This window comes from Lynx canadensis, chromosome C1 (assembly GCF_007474595.2).
Source record: "Lynx canadensis isolate LIC74 chromosome C1, mLynCan4.pri.v2, whole genome shotgun sequence".
Taxonomy (NCBI): Eukaryota; Metazoa; Chordata; class Mammalia; order Carnivora; family Felidae; genus Lynx; species Lynx canadensis.
The window spans coordinates 104216220-104237817 of NC_044310.1; the positions used below are offsets into that span (position 1 = coordinate 104216220).

At 44.5% G+C, this 21598-nt stretch overlaps 1 non-coding gene across 1 annotated transcript; it reads left to right on the forward strand.

Annotated features, from left to right (window-relative positions):
- The first annotated feature begins 10496 nt into the window (after positions 1 to 10496).
- TRNAV-CAC lies at positions 10497 to 10569 on the forward strand. Its single transcript has one exon. It is a non-coding gene; the product is annotated as a tRNA-Val (tRNA).
- The last annotated feature ends 11029 nt before the right edge of the window (positions 10570 to 21598 follow it).

Sequence of the window (21598 nt, forward strand, 5' to 3'; positions counted from 1 at the left end):
GACTGTCCCTAGAATGAAGCAGAAAACTTAAACAACACATTTTTCATGATCAGAAATGATATAAGTTTTTATTTACTGTGAGAGAGAGTGCGCACGAGAGAGAGCAGGAGCAGGGCAGGGGCAAAGAAAGAGGGAAAGAGAATTCCAAGCAGACTCTGCACGGTCCCCACAGAACCCAACTTGGAGCTCAAACTCACAAACCATGAGATTGTGACTGAGCTGAAACCAAGAGCCAGACACTCAATGACTTAGCCACCCAGGCCCCCATGATCAGAAGTAATTTAAAGGCCTTGAAAATGAACTAACTTTTATTTCAAGAAACAATCTAGAGGAAATGCTAAATTTTGTAGACATTGGGTCTCTCCATTATCTTTGCAGACGACTGAAGATATATTCTCTTCAGAGAATACAAAAGAGTATCTTTAGCCATATGATCAACCAGTACATGTAAGGACACAGATACAATATTGAAGTGAGAGGAGCAGAGTAAAGCATTCTTTGATCTGTGTGATGATTTTATATATATATATATACACACACACACACACATATATGTACATATATAAATAAAATTTGAAATATCATATATGTACATATAGATGTGTGTATATATATGCATATTTCAAATTTTATTGAGCTGTGTAAAAAAAAAAGTACAAAACTGGCAAACTTACACTACCTGACTTTAAGACTTACCATAAACTCTTCTAAGCAAACTTTTTTTTCTTAAAATTTTTAACGTTTATTTATTTTTGAGAGACAGAAAAAGAGCAGGGGAGGAGCAGACAGAGAGGGAGACAGAATCAACGCAGGCTCCAGGCTCTGAACTGTCAGCACAGAGCCCGATGCAAGGCCTGAACTCCCAAACCATGAGATCATCACCTGAGCCAAAGTCAGACACTTAACTGACTGAGCCACCCAGGTGCCCCTAAACTAAGAAAATGGAAATTAAAACCACATTGAGATTTTATTACACTCAGTAGAATAAACAAAATGAAAAATCATACATGACTTGTGTTAAAGAACAGTAAGGCAGGCTTTATTAAGGAGGACTACTAAATGGGGTTTTGTAGTAGGAGAGACCAAGCTCAGCTCTGAATACAACAAGAGAGAGAGTGGGAACGTATAGCCCAGAGCAGGACCAGAGAGAGGGTTAATGAGTGAACATTTACTAAGAGGAAACCTCAGGGGTAAGTGGGGGGGGGGGGTGATTCTGGCTAAACCAGCCCAAGGGGCTCTTGCTGAAGGCCTGCCAAAGTCATCAGGCCTCCCAGGACGGAGGACAAGGAACCTGACTAGATGTCATGGAGGGGGGTTCTGGTTAAAATGACTTAGCAGGATTCTTGCTAAAATTGGACAATGCAAAGACAAACTCCGAAGGCTGAAGGTCAGGGCCCGCTTGAGAAGAGAGTTTAGAGGATCCTGACAGTTCTGTCAAGGAATTTTTGTCAACAACCAGAAATCTCATACATTGTTGGCATGACTATAATGGTGCGACCACTTTGGGAAACATTTTGTCAGTTTCTTATGAAATTAAACATACACCTCTCCCTCTTTGGTTCCATCAAGTCCTCCCTTAGGTATTTATCCAAAAGAAATGGGGTGGAAAAGTGTCTACAAAAACACTTGGGGGTGCCTGGGTGGCTCAGTTGGTTAAGTGACCGACTTTGGCTCAGGTCATGATCTCACTGTTGGTGAGTTTGAGCCCTGAGTTGGGCTCTGTGCTGACCCCTCAGAGCCTGGAGCCTGCTTCGGATTATGTGTCTCCCTCTCTCTCTGTCCTTCCCCTGCTCATACTGTCTCTCTCTCTCAAAAAGTGAATAAATTAAAAAAAAAAGAAAAAAACCCACTTGTAATGAGAATGTTCATAGCAGCTTTATTCGTAACAGCTCAAATTGGAAACAACCCAAATATCCATCATCAGGAGAATGGTAAAGAAATTGTGAAATATTTATGCAATTATGCTGAGAATCCTTCTCAGCAATAAAAAGGAATGAAAAGCTGATCTACTCAATGAAATGGATAAAATTCAAAGACATTACATAGAGAGAAGCAAGTAGACATAAGCATACATACCCTGTGATCCCATTTACAGTAATTTCTAGAAGGAGTAAAACATATTTGTGAAATAAATAAGGATAATGGCTTTCAAAAGATTAGGAGGATAATGACAGTAATATTCATGATTCTGCTTTTAACATGACTGATCCAATAGTAACTAAGTCAAAACACATCTGATAATAGAATGAAGTAAAATGCTCTTAATTAGTCCCATTTTATAGAACAAAGAAGGGAGACACTTGAAGTGTGTTTAGCCAAAGCCACACAAGGGCAGAACCATTGTTTCTTTTTTTTTAATTGAAATATATATTAATTAGTCTTATATTAGTTTCACGTGTACAGTATAATGATTCAACATTTCTATACATTACTCAGTGCTCATCATGACAGGAGTGTTCTTAATCCCTTTTATCTATGTCACCCACCCCCCACCCTCCAGGGCAAACCATCTTTACAACATAGAGCTTGCCCTCTTGAGCATACATTAGTTGGGTCTCCTTAAATTTCCCTACATCAGGATTCCTCAGCTGTTGGGATGGGAAGAAAAGGGAGAAGGAGAGGGCAAGTGAGGGAGGGATGTAAGTATAAATTCTTTCATCCCCTCCCCATCTCTTCCTCCCTCTGGGTCTCTCTCCGCCACCCCCTCCTCCCGCCTTTCTCTCCCACCCCAGCTCAGACCCTCCTTCCCTATTCTGTTATATAACAAAAACAATTCCCACCTCTCTGGATCCGGCTTCTGTCCCGACACAAGACCTCCTAGGAGGTCTCACTGCCCTTTTCCAAACACCCCCTTTCCCCCCTCCCCACCCCCCCACTGATTTGCCCCACCCTCAGGGGTCCACACCACCTACCACAGTGCGGACACAACTCTCCTAAAGGGGGCAGGGGCCTCCTGGGCAGAGGGTCCACTGTAGGCCTTTCCTGTTGCCTGCTGCTGGGGAGGCTGAGGAGTCAACCTGGATAAAAGCTTTTTACAAAGAACTTTGGGCTTTGAAAAACTTTTCATTTCCATTCTCAGGGTTCTTCATGGGGCTAAAAGCTACAGACAACAATGTATTCAACAAGTCTTAACAGAACTTCCTGGTATCAGACTCTGGTGAGTGTCAGACTCTGTTCTCAGGGAGGGGCAACAAGACGGACCTTCAGAACGACCCCTGCCCCTGGAGCTCCCGTGCTACACATAGGAACCAAAGCAACACATCTACATCGAGGCCTCTTGGAAGGGTGGGCAAACTCTCTCACTGGGTGAGGGCAGAGTGACAGAAAGAGCCATCATGGGAGCCCACCAGGCCTTGAGCTTCCTAAGGACCCTATGTGGCTCAGGTCCAGGGTATCAGAGCCCGCGATCTCTCTGAAGGCACTGGCAATGAACAGGTAAGGGGCAATTTGTGGCAAAGCCGTTCTGTGCTTTTAGTTTCATAATCACCCGACATACCAGTTTCAAATGGGATAAACAACACCATTTATCTCTCTAATCTATTTTTTGAAGCTTTGAAATTTGCAGTTTTCCTACAGGACTGGCAACCGTACATCCTGGGTGGAAGTGCCAACACAATGAAATCAAAAAAGCCACCCAGTAAAGTCTCAGTGGTGCAATTGGTTAGTGTGTTCAGCTGTTAACTGAAAGGTTGGTGGTTTGAGCCCACCCAGGGACAGGCTGCTTCACGTTTACCTCAATTCCCCTGTTACCTGCGGTTTTGCACCTGCACATTTCCTCACATAAAGTACACAACATTACTGGATTCTGGGTCCTAGCCACCTCACAGCACCTAACTGTTCAGAGCGACCCCACCTCCCCAACCTCATTCTCTGACGGTATCTGCTGGCCTATGAGCTTTATACCTCTACAACGCCAACTTCTCAAACAGATAGAAGAACCCGGGTTCTACCTAGTGTGGTAAAACTCTGTAGTCCGCCCTGAAAGATTGGACGAGTAAGTGAAACTTTTTGTGACTTCCATCTTTTTTCTTTTTTTAATTTCTAAACATGATTGCCTTCATTGTTCAAGCTGCTTGCTTTGGGAAAATTGGTCTAGGGGGCTGAGGTTTTTTTGAAAAAAATGCTAATTGTTCATTTTTTACAGCATTTTAGGTTCACAGCAAAGCTGAGGGGAAGGGACAGAGATTGCCCACACCCTTCCTGCCCTCCCCACCACACACACACACAAATAGCCTGCCTGGTTGTCAACACCCCCCACTGCAGTGCCTTTGTGCCTTTGTGACAACTCAGGAATCTATCCAAAGTCCATAGTTTACATTAGGGTTCACTCTTACAGGGTGGGTTTGGACAAACGTATCCGGAAATGTGTCCACCGTTATAAGTATCACACAAAGTAGTTTCACTAGCCCAAACATCCTCTGCGCCCCCTCTCTGGCAACCACGAATCCTTTTCCCGTTTCCATAGTTTTGCCTTTTCCAGAAGGTTGTGTAGTTGGAATCACACAGTATGTAGCCTTTTCAGATCGGCTTGTTTCACTTACTAATACGCACTTAAGATTCCTCGATGTCTTTTGGTGGATTGGCAGCTCATTTCCTTTTAGTGCTGAAATACTACTTCGTGTGTGTGTGTGTGTGTGTGTCAGTGTGTGTCACAGTTCCTTTATCCCTCCACCTGTAAGGGACATCTTGGTTGCTTCTAAGTTTTGGCAATTGTGAGTACAGCTGCCGTAGGCATCCGTGTGCGGGTTTCTGTGTGGGCATAACTTTTCAACTTGTCTGGCTAACAGGGAGCCCGGACGCTGGCTGCTATATTAAGAACATTTTTAGTTTTGTGAGAAATTGCCAGACTGCCTTCCACGGTGGCTGTACCATTTTGCGTTCTCACCAAGCAGTAAGTGAGAGTTCCTGTTGTTCCCCCATCTTCGCCAGCCTTTGGTGTTGATGTGCCTCGGTTCTTTTTCATGGGGAGTAGGAGGCCAACCATGGTGTCCCGTCCCCAGGGAGTGCCTGGATTTGGGCATTGCTCTATCAATAATGTTGTGATCAGTGGATCCTCATCATCATTGTCCTCTGCATTTGTTTGACAGAGGCATTTCTTCCACAGTATGTGTGATACTTATTTAACCTCTTCCATATTGCTTTTGAAATTGAGTTGGTTTTATGATTACGAATTCCTATACACATATTTTTGGCCACTTGTGCAGGTATTTCTACAGCGTACAGAACTGGAAGTGCAATGACTGTAGTATAGTGTTCATATGCTGCTAATTTGGGGAAGTCCTGCAAACTTGCCTTCCACGGGAGCAGTACCAAATCACAGTCCAGTTTATCTCCCAACCTATCAATGTGCCGTTCTTCATTACCTTGCCCACACCGCAATCTTCCTGAACCCCTTACACATAAGACTTTTTTCTTTCAAGGCCCTGAAATCACGCTCAGCATTAGATTCATTTTAGTCCACCTCGTCCGTCCCTAGCACCAGCAGCTCCTGTGTGTGTACTGATGTCTCCGCTTCCCCTGAGCTGTGATCATCGAGAGGAGGACTGTCGGGTTTTCCCTTGGCTGGTAACGAAGAACCATTCCACGTCCTGGTTGGCCAGGGTTTTCATGCACTGATCACCCAGCCCGAGCGTGGCTCTGGGCTCCTCTGAAGGCTGCCTGTGCCCATGCCTCAAGGGAAGGCTTGTGGAGGGAGGCTCCTGGGCTCCGCTCATTACCTCCCTCATTGACTGTCACAACACTACTATCTCCTTTTACGTTCTAGTTACATCCTGCCTGTGGCTATTCCTAGTGGTGTTTCCGTTATGACGCTGATATACAATTGAGTTTAAAAAGAAATTTACTAAGTAGAAGCTGTAAATCAAAGTATGGAAACTCTTCGGTAATTGGTGATAAAGGTACATGGCTGTGGCCAGCTATGAAAGTGCTGTGTTCCTTAATGAGCTTTGAGAAGCATGATTTTTGTCTCATTTTTATGCGATCTCCTCTGTCCCCCTTGTCACTGCAGGGGCACTCCCTCCTGCCCTGAGGCATTAAGTAGGTGGGAGGGCCTCAGCTGTCTGCTCCACACTTTGAACATAAAAGGCACACTTGACGGGATTTGTTTTCTTTTGTTTTTGTTTTTGTTTGTTTTGGGGAGCCTCTCTAGGGAACTTCCTTGTTCAGACTATTAAAAAGAATCAAGATTTAGTAAACACTTCCGTTGGGAGATGTGACTGCATCATCCCAGGAGCCATGGAGTCTGTTTCTGGGGAGGACTAAATCGTTTTGTTCTTTCTCTTCTTCATTCCGTCCATTAGTTGCCAGTGTTAAGTAGGCCTTACTTTTAACCTTCTCTTTCTTTTCAACATCAGGGAGGCTGAGCCAGGAGGGGACGGCAAATCTTGGTGAAGGCTTCTCAGTGCGCGCTGGCAGGCTGGCCAAACACGAGGGCTCTGGAGGCAAACTGCCTGGCCCTGAGTGCTGGCCCTCCCCGTCACAGGGCTGGGCCCCTTGGAAAGTCAGACCAGCCTTTCAGTGCCTGAGTGTCCTCACCTGCAAGCAGGGGTGCTGATAACCTACACCGTCTCGGGGTTGTTATGGGGACTAGATAGGTTATGCTCGGTACAGCACCGAGGAACTGCGTGCTGCTCACACGGTGAAGCTCGCTCTGAGAAAACTGCCAGTATCATTGTAACTAAGACTTCCGTTTTCACTTCTAACTGCACCACTGCTGACTTTCAGCATTCCCCAGAATAAATGAGGAGTGTTAAATGGTTCCCATGGGCTCTCCGCCTCTGTATCAGTGACCAACACCTGGAAAACTGGTCGCTTGATAATTTCCATGGTGAGTTAACTGACAGGACAGTGCAGCAGGGAACTGGATCCAACTTGATCAAATTCTCGGACCTTGGACAGGCGTGATGAGTGTTCAGCTCCAGGTAGACAATCTTTTGCCCGTGCTTCTAGCAAGAGCTTTTGATATCCAGTCAGACTTACCCGGGGGGTATTAAAAGAAAACTTCAGCTATGCACAGAGAAGTTGGGGGGCCAGGGGGTGGGGGGGGGGGGAAGAGGAAGGACATATGGAACTGTCCAAGGATTCAGACTTGAGCAGCCAAGATCCTGGAATGGGTTAAGTGAGCTCGGTGCTTGGTACAGAAGTTCCCCACAATACATTTGCAAATTAAGCTATGTGCATCGAAGGGGCTTGGAAGGCCAGCAGAGTGTGGCTGAAAGAGAGTGGAATTTGCAGCACTACCGTGGTGCTTAGGGGATAAAAACTGAAGCTCAGGATTCATGGAAGAGGAGGGGCCCAAGGAAACATACCAAGGTCGCAGGTAGGAGCCCCGGACGTCTGCAGCACAGCAGTGTGAGCAAACTAGCTGTAGATTGAGGCTTTCCCTGAGGGCGAACCAGCTGCAAATCAGCTTCGTCAAGGATTAGAGGTGATGCGCCCCTCTGCTGCCTGCTGGGGGAGAAGGTGAAAGATCTTCAGAGAAACAACATCTCCAACCTGGCTGTCCTTCACACCACGATATTCTAGGATTGTAAAGGAAGAGAAGCAAGAGAAAGAAGGCAAACCGTAGAAATTGCCTCTTGAGATCTTGAGTTCTCAGATAAGAACTCAAAGCGGTAGGTTTTAGGGGAGCCTGGCTGGCTCAGTGGGTAGAGCACGTGACTCTTGATCTCTCTGGGTTGTGAGTTTGAGCCCCACGTTGGTGTACAGGTCACTTGAATAAAATTTCTTTAAATTACTTAAAAATCAAGGGGCACTTGCGTAGCTCGATCGGTTAAGCATCTGCCTTGATTTTGGCTCAGGCTCAGGTCATGATCTTAAGGTTGGTGAGATCTATGGGGCAGAACCTGCTTGGATTCTCTCCCTCTTCCTCTTCCTCTGCCCCGAGCTTGTTCTGTCTCGCTCTCTCTCTCTCAAAATAAATAAATTGAAACTTGAAAAAATATATTACTTAAATGTTAGAAAAAAAAAGATAAAGTGGTATGATTCAGCTGTTCAGAAAATAGATGACAAGATAAAATATTTCATCAGAGAAATAGAATCTAGTTTTAAAATCACATGAAAATTAAATATATGTAATAGTTGGCATTTTAAAAAAGTCAGCAGGTCAGTTTAACTGCAGCTTGGACTCAATGGTAGAGAGAGTATTAACCTCAAAATTTGTAAGTAGAAAGAAACTCTCCAGACTGAAGCATACAGAGCCAAAAGGAAGAAATATTAAGAGCGTAACAAAGATAATGAGCCATGTCATGAAGTCCTAACACGTGTGTAATTAAAGTCTCAGGGGTTGGAGGACCAGAAAGTGGGGCAGAAACTATATCATGGAGAATCAAAGAAAAATCATGATGGTCTCTCCAACCACATGTGCAAGAAGTTCGGTGCACTGCAAGCCAGGTAAGGACAAGAAGGTCACACCCTTAAACTGCTGAACAACCAAGGGCAGCTGAAAACAATCACAGCAGCACCCAGATTGGGGTGTGGGGAGGAGGGGACACTCCTATGACATCGTCCAAAGATTGGGAGCTGAAATCTCAGCAAAAACATGAAAAAGAAGAGCTCAATGAAGGTCTCAGTATGAGAGGACCCTCAGTATGAAGGACCTCAGTATGATTTCCAGCCACCACGTACTGCCCCCGACCCAGTATCTTTCAAGGGTGAGTGAAGTGAAGACCTTTCCACATAAGCTAACGAAAAAGAAATGCAAAGTGCAAAAGGTAACTCTTCAGGCAGAAGTAACTGCACAGGTCACAGGGGAACTGTGCGGAAGGAAGGAAGGGAGGGAGGGAGGGAGGGAGGGAGGGAGGAAGGAAGGAAGGAAGGAAGGAAGGAAGGAAGGAAGGAAGGAAGGAAGGAAGGGCGGGCAATGAATAGGTAAAATACGTGGCTAAGTCAAATAAATATGACTCTCTGAGCAATGGTAATAATGCTTATGTTTTTAAAATGTATGTTGAGGGGCGCCTGGGTGGCTCAGTTGGTCAAGTGTCCCACTTTGGCTCTGGTCATGATGTCATAGTTCACGAGTTTGAGCCCCGCGTTGGGCTCTGTGCTGACACCTCAGAGCCTGGAGCCTGCCTCGGATTCTGTGTTTCCGTCTCTCTCTGCCCCTCCCCTGCTCACGCACTGTCACTGTCTCTGTCAAAAATAAATAAAATAGATAAGATGTATTTTGAAATAAAATTAATGCCAATAACTCAAAAATGAGGAGGGTAAGTGGAGTTAAGATATTCCAAGTATACAGTGCAATAATGTGATAAACGTGTAAATGCTTGTACTAACAGCCAGACTAATATATGCAACATATCCATCAACCCGGGAAGTTTCCTGGCAAATTATTTCAAAGAGGGAACCACTCTTCTCTGCTAATACTTCCTGGAAATGGAATCACCCAGGAGTATCAGATAGGTACATATAACTATGCGAGGGGCTTATCCGTATTACCGCCTAAACCATAGTTTGGATGTTTTTACTACAGAGTACTTAATCCATTCTAAACATATACAAGGGTTTGTGTATCACCTCTGTTGACGGGCATTTGGGTTGTATCCGGTTTTGCCTAGTATGAATGATGTTGCACGAACGTTGGTGTAGAAGCCTCTTTGGATGTTGGCATTCATTTTTCTGGGGGAGTGAATAGCAATATTCCTAGGTAACGGGGCAGGTCAGGTTTTTCACTGTATGAGAAACTGCCAAATATTAGGAAAGTCGTTGTGCTAAATTACAGTGCAGTCAAGATCACGCAGTAATACCGTACACACTCCGATGCGGGAGGGAGAGAGGAAACCGCTTTAAAGATACCTATTTTTCTAGGCTTTTCGTCTTCACTTTGTTCCCAGTGCTGAAGGCCCCCCTGAAAGTGGCTGTGGTCACACCGAGTCTCACCACCAGCCTATTCGGGAGACTCCAAGGCAGCCCACCCAAGAATCACTCAAAACGCCAGGTAGGAAGAGACCTTCCCTCCCCAGTCGTGGCTCTGCCACTCTTCCGCTCGGTGCCACTCAACTCGGTTTCTGGCTCTTCCTTTTCATCCCTCTGGTCCGTGACCGAGATTTCACTGGAGCGTGTTGGCCGCGGACCTCCTGTCAGTGGCTTTAAAGCAGCGCAGGCAGGAGCCCGAGGGACCCCCTTCGCCCAGAGGACACCAAAGAGACTCCGCTCTGCCGGGAGGGCCGCGGGGCGGCGCAGAGCCAACGGGCTGGCGGAGGAAGAGCGCGCACCCGACGTCTGCCCTGGGGCCCCTCGTCCTAGAGGCGGACACCCTGCGTTCGGTGCGATTCCCGAGGCCAGGCCGCTGAGGGCGCTAGGGTCCCGTCCTCGGGGGCGGGGGGCGGGGCGGCGCGGGGTCCTTTGCCGGGGCCGCTTGGGGGGCGCGGGCTCCTCGCTCGCAGGGGCGCGGGCTGTTTCCAGGGCCTTGGGCGGTTCGAGCGAAGTCGGCGGGCCCGATAGTTGTGGCCGAAATGCCGCTTTTGGGGGTTAGAGCCGGAGACTAGGCCGCCTGGCTCGTTTCCGTAGTGTAGTGGTTATCACGTTCGCCTCACACGCGAAAGGTCCCCGGTTCGAAACCGGGCGGAAACAGCTTGCTTCTTTTTACCACTACCCCCCCCCCCCCCCCCCCCCCCCCATCTATTGTCCTTTAAACCGCAAAAAGAACGAGGGCCGGAGTCCCCCCGCCACCTGAAAGCCTTCTCAGCACTCGACCACCAGGCCTGGCCGCTGTGTGTCTGCTCCCAGTCACCTTGGAGAGCGGGCCACACCCACTTAGTCACTCCAACAAGGGCACGCAGGACGAGGCCCACTTCAGGTTACCTCTACTTCCACGCATCCGCTGGCCTGCTCATCTGGCGCCTCCGTCTGCCCCACGGGCTCACAGCGACCGTGGCTCTGAAAAGCAGCACGTTCTTCCCTGGGCGGCACACTTGCGCAACAGGTGTATGTATTTATTTGCCTGACAGAACGCAAAGAACACAAACCAGCTGCACCTGGGACCCGAGCCAAAGACGCGTAGGTGAGGCGTTTCAGGCTCCACCTAATGAGCCCATGGGGACACCAAAGGAGCCCGTCCCCGCGCCGTCATCAGGACAGCTCTGGAGCTACTTCGGAAGTCGCCAAGTAGAGGGACTCCGCCCCCCCCCCCCCCCCCCCCCCCCCCCCCCGCTGAGAGCCGAGTCCGCACCTTACCCATCAGCAAACGAGGCTCAGAAAGAGAGCACGGCCTTGGCTCTGCAACACACACGGCTCAAGCTGGACTAGAGTGTGGCACAGGCCAGTCACCTTGTGGTCAGGGCCCAAGGGGTCGCTGAGGCTGGAAGAGGTGGTGAGCAGCAGGGCAAGGGCTGGGAGCCTTGTGCGGCTGCATTCAGCCCTGCGCCGCTGGGAATCGCCTCCGCTTGTGCTCTGTCCGCCTGGGAAATGTCACCTTGACTTTCAGGGTTTTCATCTGCAGGGGCCGAAGCAGGGATCCTGTGTGGGTGGATTCCCCCCGGGATCGGATCGGTGGGATGGGATTTGGATTTTTCACCGCTACTGCTCAGGTTCGATTCCAATCCAGGAGACTTTGTGGTGCTGTCTCCATACTTAGGATTTGCCTTTTCATCCCCCAAAGTCTGGTGTGCACCCAGGGACGCTTGCAGAAGTGGCTGTGCACTGAGCCCCTAAAATACGGGAGGTCAGGAGTCCGGGTCCTTGTAATGGCCAGGCTGGGAGAGGAGAGCTGGGATGAGAAGCCAGGCCAGCGGCTCCCTTCCATTCACCTCAGAAACCCAAGGTCTCACTTCAAGCGTTTTCCTCTAAAGAGAACCTGGGACTTGACTTCGTCCCGCCTTTCAACCAAACAGACTCGGGCTTAACAGCAGTGGCAGAACCGAAGGTTTTCAGGGTTAGAGCAGGAAGCCAGGCTGACTGGTTTCCATAGTGAAGTGGTTATCAAGTTCGTCTCACACGCGAAAATTTCGTGGTTCGAAACAAGGTGGAAACAGCTTCCTTTTCTTCAATGTTAATCCTCCTAACAGAAGGAAAAAAGGCAAGGGATTGGGAAATTGGGAAGGACTAGCTGTACCTGTGATTCTCAGGAACCATGAGAAAAAGTACAATTACTACTCACCACTATCTATGAGCCAGTACTCATTTGTCTTCTCATAAGCAGGTTGAAGAGGAGGCCAGGGTGTTACCACGTTCCCCCCACCCCCGGAAACACAGCAATACCCAATTCAGGTTGGACTTTATATCAGGAAATGCCTTAAAATTCCCTTTGTTTATCTTCTAGCGCCTGAATCTTCTCCATAGGCTCACACTGGATAAAAAGATTGTGTATCTGAAGTATTGCCTAAGGGTACAGCTCAATTTCCCTTGACTCCATAGCAAAATCGCAGAAGTTTATTTCCTTGACAAAGCCAAGGTAAAGATATCTAAATCTGTACCTGGATCTCAAGCCAAGGATTTCCAGAGTCAATATTTCCATATGCATACCAATTAAAAGTATATATTTTTGTATGTTACCGAACTAAAGAACCCAACACTCACTCAAGGATACTATATGTGTTTTTCAACAACACAATCTTATTTACATATGCAAAGAGAAAGTGTGATGAAAGACTTTCAGTAAATCCCTGAGAGTGTAAGCCACCAGAGGTGGACAAGGGAAAGGGTGTGGGGAAGCAGAAACTAACTGAAAGACAAGTATGAAAGCTTAGAGCGCCCGTGTTAATTTTTTCCTGAACTAAGGCACAGAATGCCTGGTCTTATGTACCCAGGACCCAGAAATATATTGGGAAATATATCAGGAAAATGGAGTTTTCTTAAATGCTATAGGAAAACAGAAAATTGTATCTATGTAAACCAGTCTAGTGAAAAACATAAGGAAAAAAAATTTTTTTAATACATGATATAGAAATGAAACCAACTGGGTCAGGAATCCCCAACACAAGACTACACACTACTAATATAATGGCTTCAAGTCTTCTCAGGTTGTTATAAAAGTAAATTTCAGTTACAATAGGATATTAGAAAAGGGCTAAATATTAAGAGCAGTACAAACCTGTACCAAGCTGAGCATGAAAGAACTAAATATGATTCTTAGACAAAGGCAGAGGGCAAAAAAGTATTACATTGAGTAGAGTTGTGTTAAAAAACAAAATTTGAAGGTCTAATTGAAGGAATCACAGGGAGAGCTAAACTATGCCTTTGGAGTAGAAATCCAATATAAAATGATGTAACTTCCAACTAGGTCCCTTTGATTATTGGATTTGACAAAGAAGTTCCACTGGCTCTCATGTTCAGTATGTGAACCATGCCTAATGGTTTCAACAGGGGCTGGATGGGGGATAAAGAAGAGGCTGATAACTATGGAATGATACTTTAGGGGAGCAGAGATGGAATTTTATTTCTACTCTTTCCCTCTCTTGTCTGTATATTTCCCACCTATTATCTCTTATTCTTAGCCCTAAAGAGCCATTCAGGACTGTTTTTTATCTTATTTCCAAGCAAAATTTTATTTATGCTGATTTTATTCTCTATCCTTCCTAACTGTTCTGCTAGGATCTCTCTACTTTGTAGACTGCTTCTCCTGTCTGTCCTGCTAAATTCCTTTTCCTGTGTGTCTCAGAGAAAGAGACAGAGAATTATTCTCTTATTCATTTATCCATTCTTTAAAGCTAGGTCTTGAGGATATATTAGGTATTTACACACACACTTGGCTTTCTAGGAACTTCCAATATTTTGGAAAATAAGGACAAGTAGACAGTTATTTCATTAGGGAATTCTTAATGTCAAAATGTAAATAAATACATCAGAGGGCATCTAAGTCAGTTTAGAGGGTCAGAAAAATCTTTCAAAGGAAATGACTTCTGGAATGAGATTTCAAAAATGAGAATGAATCAGAACAATGAAGAGGAGGCGGGGAGAGACGGTTCCCCATAGAGGGAAGCACGTGCCTAGAAGTGTGAGAGTGACCAACACGTGGAGATCTGAGAACTGGCAAGAGACTAAGATGATGAGCATGTCAGGATATAGATCATAAGGTATCAGCCATTTTAGAGAAGGAATACAGGGACACTAAATGGAGTTGGGCTGCAGGTATGTAGATTTAGGGTGTAGAAGGGTCACTCAGAATGCAATGTGGCAAAATATTGGAGTCAACTAGACTGGCTGGAGGGAGGCCAACTTTATACTGGTTGTATCAAGGGAGGTTAAAGTGCAGGATACCAGGTGTTGGCCAAACATACAGGTACTTTCCTAACCACCAGATAGAATGTCTGATGTGAGCAAATGAGCTCTCCTCACAAGACATTTGAGCAGAAACTACATGATGTGTCAATAGTCGAAAAGACTCTTGCAGGGGCCCTGGGCGGCTCAGTTGGTTAAGTGTCTAACTTCTGCTCAGGTCATGATCTTGCGGTTTATGAGTTCAAGCCCCGTGTCTAGCTCTGTGCTGACAGCCTGCTTGGGATTCTGTGTCTCCCTCTATTTGCCCCTCCCACACTCACACTGTGTCTCTGTCTCTCTCAAAATAAATAATCATTAAAAAATATATATATGTATATATAAAGATTCTTGCACCAGTTGCCTCTTTCAATCGTTTCAACTCTAAGATCCTTTTTTCCTGTGCTTGACAATTTCTTCACCAAATAGATTTGTTAGTTTAAGAGGATTTTACACTCACCTTAACCTGAATTATCATAAGATCTTATCAAGTGTCCTGAATTACTGAGGAAAAATGATTAGTTAACTGTGCCTTGAGGAAATCTGGAGGGCACACCAGGCCAAGACATGTGCTTGTGTAGAGGGTACCTGGTCCAGGATTGGGGTCAGGAAGGGGCCAGCCTGACTCTAGGGAAGGATTTGTATAAGAGAGTTCTGGGAATTAATATTGGATAAGAAAGAGAAGTCACAAGTTAGAAGAACTACAAAGGCAGGGCGAGGAGTTTCGAGTTTGTATAGCAGATGGTGGAGAGTAAGTTTTCATAAACAGAGTGGGGATATGATGAAAATAGAACTTTTGGGTAATAAGATAAGACATTTGATAGTGTGGAGATGCTAGAATCAGAGAAAGTAATTAGGAGAGTGCAGACATGAATGATGAGACTGATATAAGGGACTATCTGGATGACTAAGTGTAAAAGATGCATGAAAGACATTTTATTTTATTTTTTATTTTTTTAATTTACATCCAAGTTAGCTAGCATATAGAGCAACAATGATTTCTTTTTTTCTTAATTTTTTTAATGTTTTATTTATTTTTTGAGAGAGAGAGAGAGAGTGTGTGAGTGGGGGAGGGGCAGAGAGAGAGAGAGAGGGAGACACAGAATCTGAAGCAGGCTCCAGGCTCTGAGCTGTCAGCACAGAGCCTGAGGTGGGGCTCGAACCCACAAGCTGTGAGATCATGACCTGAGCCGAAGTCAGATGCTTAACTGACTGAGCCACCAAGGCACTCCAACAATGATTTCAAGAGTAGATTCCTTAGTACCTCTTACCCATTTAGCCCATCCCCCCTCCCACAACCCCTCCAGCAACCCTGTTTGTTTTCCATATTTAAGAATCTCTTATGTCCCCCTCCCTGTTTTTATATTATTTTTGTTTCCCTTCCCTTACGTTCATCTGTTTTGTCTCTTAAAGTCGTCATATAAGTGAAGTCATATGATTTTTGCCTTTCTCTGACTAATTTCATTTAACATCATACCCTCTAGTTCCATCCTTGTAGTTGCACATGGCAAGATTTCATTCTTTTTGATTGCCAAGTAATACTCCACTGTATATGTATATACCACATCTTCTTTATCCATTCATCCATCGATGGACATTTGGGCTCTTTCCGTACTTTGGCTGCTATAAACATGGGGGTGCGTGTGTCCCTTTGAAACAGCACACCTGTATCCCTTGGATAAATGCCTAGTAGTGCAATTGCTGGGTTGTAGGGTAGTTCTATTTTTAGTTTTTTGAGGAACCTCCATACTGTTTTCCAGAGTGGGTGCACCAGCTTGCAGTCCCAGGATGAAAGACATTTTGAAGAAAAACTTAAACATTGGTGAGAATGAGGATGCATAGAGGGGAGGAGAGAGAGGAGCCCCATGTTTACCTCCTGAGCTGACGAGGCTATTTGAAGACTTCAGTTGGCCACTGTGTGAGAATATACATTCATTTCACAGTAAGAATATAAATATGTTTGATTATGGGTACTGCCCCAGACCCCACTGGAGGGGTATATGATGTAAGGACTATGTGCTGTATTACTCCTTAAAGAACCACAGAATTCTGGTTCTGAACACTTCTGACCCCTACTTTGCTGATAAAGGAATTGGACCTCTACTACATTACTTAGTGCTATTAGTATCCACGGTATGGAAATTGATGTATGTTTATGTCGGTGAATGTGTGAAGGGTGGCCAAAAATTACACACAACAAGAAGTTTGAAAGGTTTCAGAACTCTGACAAATTCACACAATTAGGTGTTTGGTCTACAGTTGTCCAACCCCCTAGCTCATGGTATCTAGAGCCTTGAGGGTTATTCCTATGGGGAAAGATCAACAACTCTCTCTCCCAACCCCTCCTATCTTTGTAGAACCTTCTCTTTAGGTTAGAGTACTAGAGATAATAGTAGCTGAATAATAGGTGTAATTTTGTCTGTCAATCTAAAGTGCCCTAGATTCAAGTGGGTGATTTTCATCACAGGAAAACTCTGTTTTACCAATTCACCGCTAACGGAGTGCTTTGTAGAGATTTTAAAGAAATCTCATACTTAAACTGAATTTTTTTGTTGGCAATTATATTGTGGACCAATTCTGAAACTCTTTTGAATTTACTATAAGACAACAAATGATGGGGCGCCTGGGTGGCGCAGTCGGTTAAGCGTCCGACTTCAGCCAGGTCACGATCTCGCGGTCTGTGAGTTCGAGCCCCGCGTCAGGCTCTGGGCTGATGGCTCAGAGCCTGGAGCCTGTTTCCCATTCTGTGTCTCCCTCTCTCTCTGGCCCTCCCCCGTTCATGCTCTGTCTCTCTCTCTGTCCCAAAAATAAATAAACGTTGAAAAAAAAATTAAAAAAAAAAAAAGACAACAAATGAGCAAATATGCTGATACTGTGGGAATCAGTGTTCTCACTGTGAGAGAAGCAAAAATATGTCATGGGAAAGGAAGAACTGTGTGGTAATGGTTTGGAATCAGAGATATCTGTAGGGTCTCTTGTCTTTATTGCTGAGAGGCATTGACACCACAGTATCAGTGAGAACAGCTGCCATTCAGATCTTGGGTTCTAAAAATCATTGGGGCGCCTGGGTGCCTCAATCGGTTGAACGTCTGACTTCGGCCCAGGTCATGATCCTGTGCTTTGTGGGTTCATGCCCCACGTCGGGTTCTGTGCTGACAGCTGGGAGCCTGGAGCCTGCTTCGGAGTCTGTGTCTCCCTCTCTCTCTGTCCCTCCCCTGCTTGCCCTCTGTCTCTCTGTCTCCCAAAAATAAATAAACATTTAAAAAAATTAAAAAATAAATAAATAAAATAAAAAATAAAAATAAAAATCATTACCCCCAGTAATGACCCAGGGATTTTGAGAAATGGCTGATTTTAGGTCTGGCTGCAGAAAGAATGAAATCCTAGAAAATATAGTTGTGTTATAAATCAGTAAAATACCCAAGACTAATGTGGACATGTCAATGGCACATAGATAGGTAACTGCCTTGGGGGAAGTCATATTGGCCACATTTGTCATCTGTCACCTAGCAGAGATGGATCTCTGTCAAGTAACAAACACGTTTATCATAAGAAGTTCATTTCACGATATGAAAACCCAAACCATGGGCACCTGGCTGGCTCAGTTTGTAAAGCAAGTGACTCTTAATCTCAGGGTTGTGAGTTCAAGCCCCACACTGGGCATGGAGCCTACTTAAAACAAAAAACAAAAAACAAAAAAACAAAAAAACAAAAAAACAAAATAAAAAACCCAAACCATCCACACTGATGTTACTGATGGAAGGGAACATCAACAATGTACAAATAAGATAGTTAGGTAGACAGATAAATAGACATTAAATCCAAGGACCTGACTGAGTGTGTAAAAGCCAAAGCTTTCATTTTTACTGATGAGATTCAACAGAAGGACCAATGGAATATGGGCTGAAAGATCCTTGTCTACACAGATGCATTGTCAGGTACCAAATTCTATTGGCTCTGATGAGTTGTATAAATGGGATAATTTTTGCAGAAACAACCAAACACTGGCAAGGAAAAATGTGAAGTTAGTCGCCCACATGCTAATTCACCCTTCTACAGGAGGGGAAACAGTTATTAGATTGTTTGCATCCAAATAAAGGCAAAAATACAATTTATAAAGAAAGGGGAGGAGGATCATATGTCTGGGAACAGTCAGTTTTTTGTCCTACTGGATAAACTGTTTGGCAGGAAATTATCAGAGAGATTACTCTAGTCACTCTTCTCTGCATGCAGTTTATTGAAAGACTTTCTAAATATCTTGGAAGTTTAGCTGCTGAACATATGCAACAGTGTATCTCTGGATAATGTCCACATGTCTTTCTGTTGTACCTCTCTTAGTTAAGTCAGGAAGGCACCACTCCCCTACTATACAATCAGATGTATAGAAAGTTTGTTGTGCAGGCAAAAGTATGAAGAAAAAGGCCCTCTCACTGAGTTTGAAAAATATATCGGAACATAAATCGGTGCAACTCTTACTAAAGTCAAACTAAGAAAATATAGAGAAGCCTTTGGCTTCTAGCAGAGGGGAAGTAACAGAAACCAGATTTAGCCTCATTTGAAAATAAAACAAACACAAGAACAGATAATATACATGAAATTATGGTTTTCAAGATCCTGGAAATCAGGCAACAAAGGATAGCAACCCCCAAGAGATGGGAAAGAAAGAGGTGAGACCTATGGTTGTCCCAGCTTACACTGTCAGGTGCAAAATCGTTCCAGATGTGGTACAGGAAGGGATCGGAGGCAGTCAAAGAGACTGTATTGAGGAGATGAAGCTGAGGTCTGAGGAGAAACAGCCAGAGTTCATGGGACACAATACCAGTGAGGAGACAGCTGGGCAGAGAGGGAAGTCAGGAATTCCATCTCCAGGACTCTGTGGATCATGAGCTCAGTCCCTGATCAGTGAGCTCATGCTTGTGAAGAAACTATCTGAGGTCACGGGAAGAAACATATGAAAAGATTATGGAACAGGGCCTGGCATTCCCATAGGGCAGGAAAGAGTGCCTGTTCCCACTAGGTAGACTGGAACTATGCATAATTTGTTCTGCTTCAGTAGTAAGAAATAATCAGTCCTAGAATGAACACTGTTCCTGAACCACCTAAAAAATCCTAAAAGCAAGATCCAACAGGATCAGTTTATAAGTCACTTAACTATACCCCAGAATAACAATCAAGAATATGTATAGAAATACCAAAATAGCCAGTACCCAAGAAGCTAAACTTTGACAATGTCTGCAATCCAATCAAACAATGCCAGGCACGTAAAAACGTGACCCATAAAGAGAATAATCAGTCAATTGAAACTGAACCAGAATTTACACGATGTTAAAATGATCAGAGATGACTTTAGGACAGTTATTATCACTTGTATATGTCCAAAGAGTTAAGTAGAAATGTGGAACATATACAAATGGCCAGAATGAAACCTTAGAGATAGAAACTAAATAAATCTACACCTGAAACAATAAATTCACCAAATGGAATTATCAGACTAGACACTGCAGAAAAAAAGATTAGGAACATAAAGATATGAACATTTGAAGATATGCAAAATGAAACTCAGAGTAAAAACAATTTTTTTTTTAAATGAACATAGCATCAGTGAATAGTAGGGCAACTTTAAAAGTCCTAAAACATGAGGGGGCGCCTGGGTGGCGCAGTCAGTTAAGCGTCCGACTTCAGCCAGGTCACGATCTCGCGGTCTGTGAGTTCGAGCCCCGCGTCGGGCTCTGGGCTGATGGCTCCTGTTTCCGATTCTGTGTCTCCCTCTCTCTCTGCCCCTCCCCTGTTCATGCTCTGTCTCTCTCTGTCCCAAAAATAAATAAACGTTGAAAAAAAAATTAAAAAAAAAAGTCCTAAAACATGAATAATGGGAGTTCCTGAAAAGATCCAGGGAGTCAAATGAACCCTGAGCACAAGAAACATGAAGAAAACCACATAAAACCATATCATAATTAAATTGCTCAAATCCACTGAAAAAGATTAAATCTCCAAAGCAGCCAGAGGAAAAAGACATGGTCCATACAGAAACAAAAATAAAGGTCAGAGCTCTTATCAGAACCAGCGTGAGTGAGAATATAGAAAACATCTTTAAGGTTTATATTTTTGAGTCAGAGAACGAGTGGAGAGGGGGCAGAGAAAGGGCGACACAGAATCCAAAGCAGGCTCCAGGCTCCGAGCTGTCAGCACAGAGCTCTTGGGGCTCAAATCCAAGAGCAGTGAGATCATAACCTGAGCCCAAGTCAGATGCTTAATGGACTAAGCCACCCAGGTGCCCCCAGAAAACATCTTTAAAGGACTAGGGTTTCCCCCTAATGGAATGTGGAATTCTATGCCTGCCCGCCATCAAGTTCTTTCAAAAATGAAGGTGAATAATGACATTTACAGACATAAAAATGCTAAAAGACTACATCACCAGGAGGACTCCTCCAGGAAGAAGGACATTGATACCACATGGAAATCCGGAGTACCGAAGGGATGAAGGACAACAGAAATTATATCTGTATGGGAAATTTTATAAGATTTGTTATTATTTAAATCTATTTAAAAACATGACAGTTTAAGGGACCTCTGGGTGGCTCAGTCAGTTAAGGGCTTGACTTCAGCTCAGGACATGATCTCACTGCTTGTGAATTTGAGACCTGCCTCTGACAGCTCAGAGCCTGGTGCCTGCTTCAGATTCTTTGTCTCCCTCTCTCTCTGCCCCTCCCCTGCTCACACTCTCTTTCTCTCTCTCTCAAAAATAAACATTAAAAGAATTAAAAAAAAAAATGACAGTTTCGGCAAAAGTATAACAATGGATTGTGGATTTTATAACATATGTAAAGTAAAAAGCATGGCAACAATAGCATAAAGGTGGGCAGGGGAGAAATGGGAAGAGGCGTGGGATCAACTGGAGGGAGACTGGTAAGTTACACATGTATATGCTATGAAGCCCAAAGCAGTCGCCAAAATAACAAAAAAAGATTTATAACAAGACCACAAAGGAGAGAAAATGGAATCATGTAAAAACTGTGGTAGAGTAATTGCTTTTCCAGGACTCTATGGAAATACCTGTACAAGCGGTCAAAGATATGTCGACAGGAATGAAGACTACAGCATTATTTGTAATGTTAAAAATATAGAACCAAATTAATTTCAAAAGCACACAGAGTGTTAAACACTAGTACAAACGATAGAAGAAACTTCCATGGAAAGTGAGGCCGAGGACAGCTCTGCTTGTTCTTGCTTTTTCATACATATGCTTTAAATAGCTCTTCCCAGGATCAGGGATGACCTTCGCATAAAGGATCCCGAGGTGCACAGGACCCCGAAGTGCTCCAGACGTAGAATGGTAATATAAGTGAGGTCTTCTCCTTCTTAAAGGGAAGGAGATCACAGGACAAAGGCTTTTCAAGCCCAAACATTA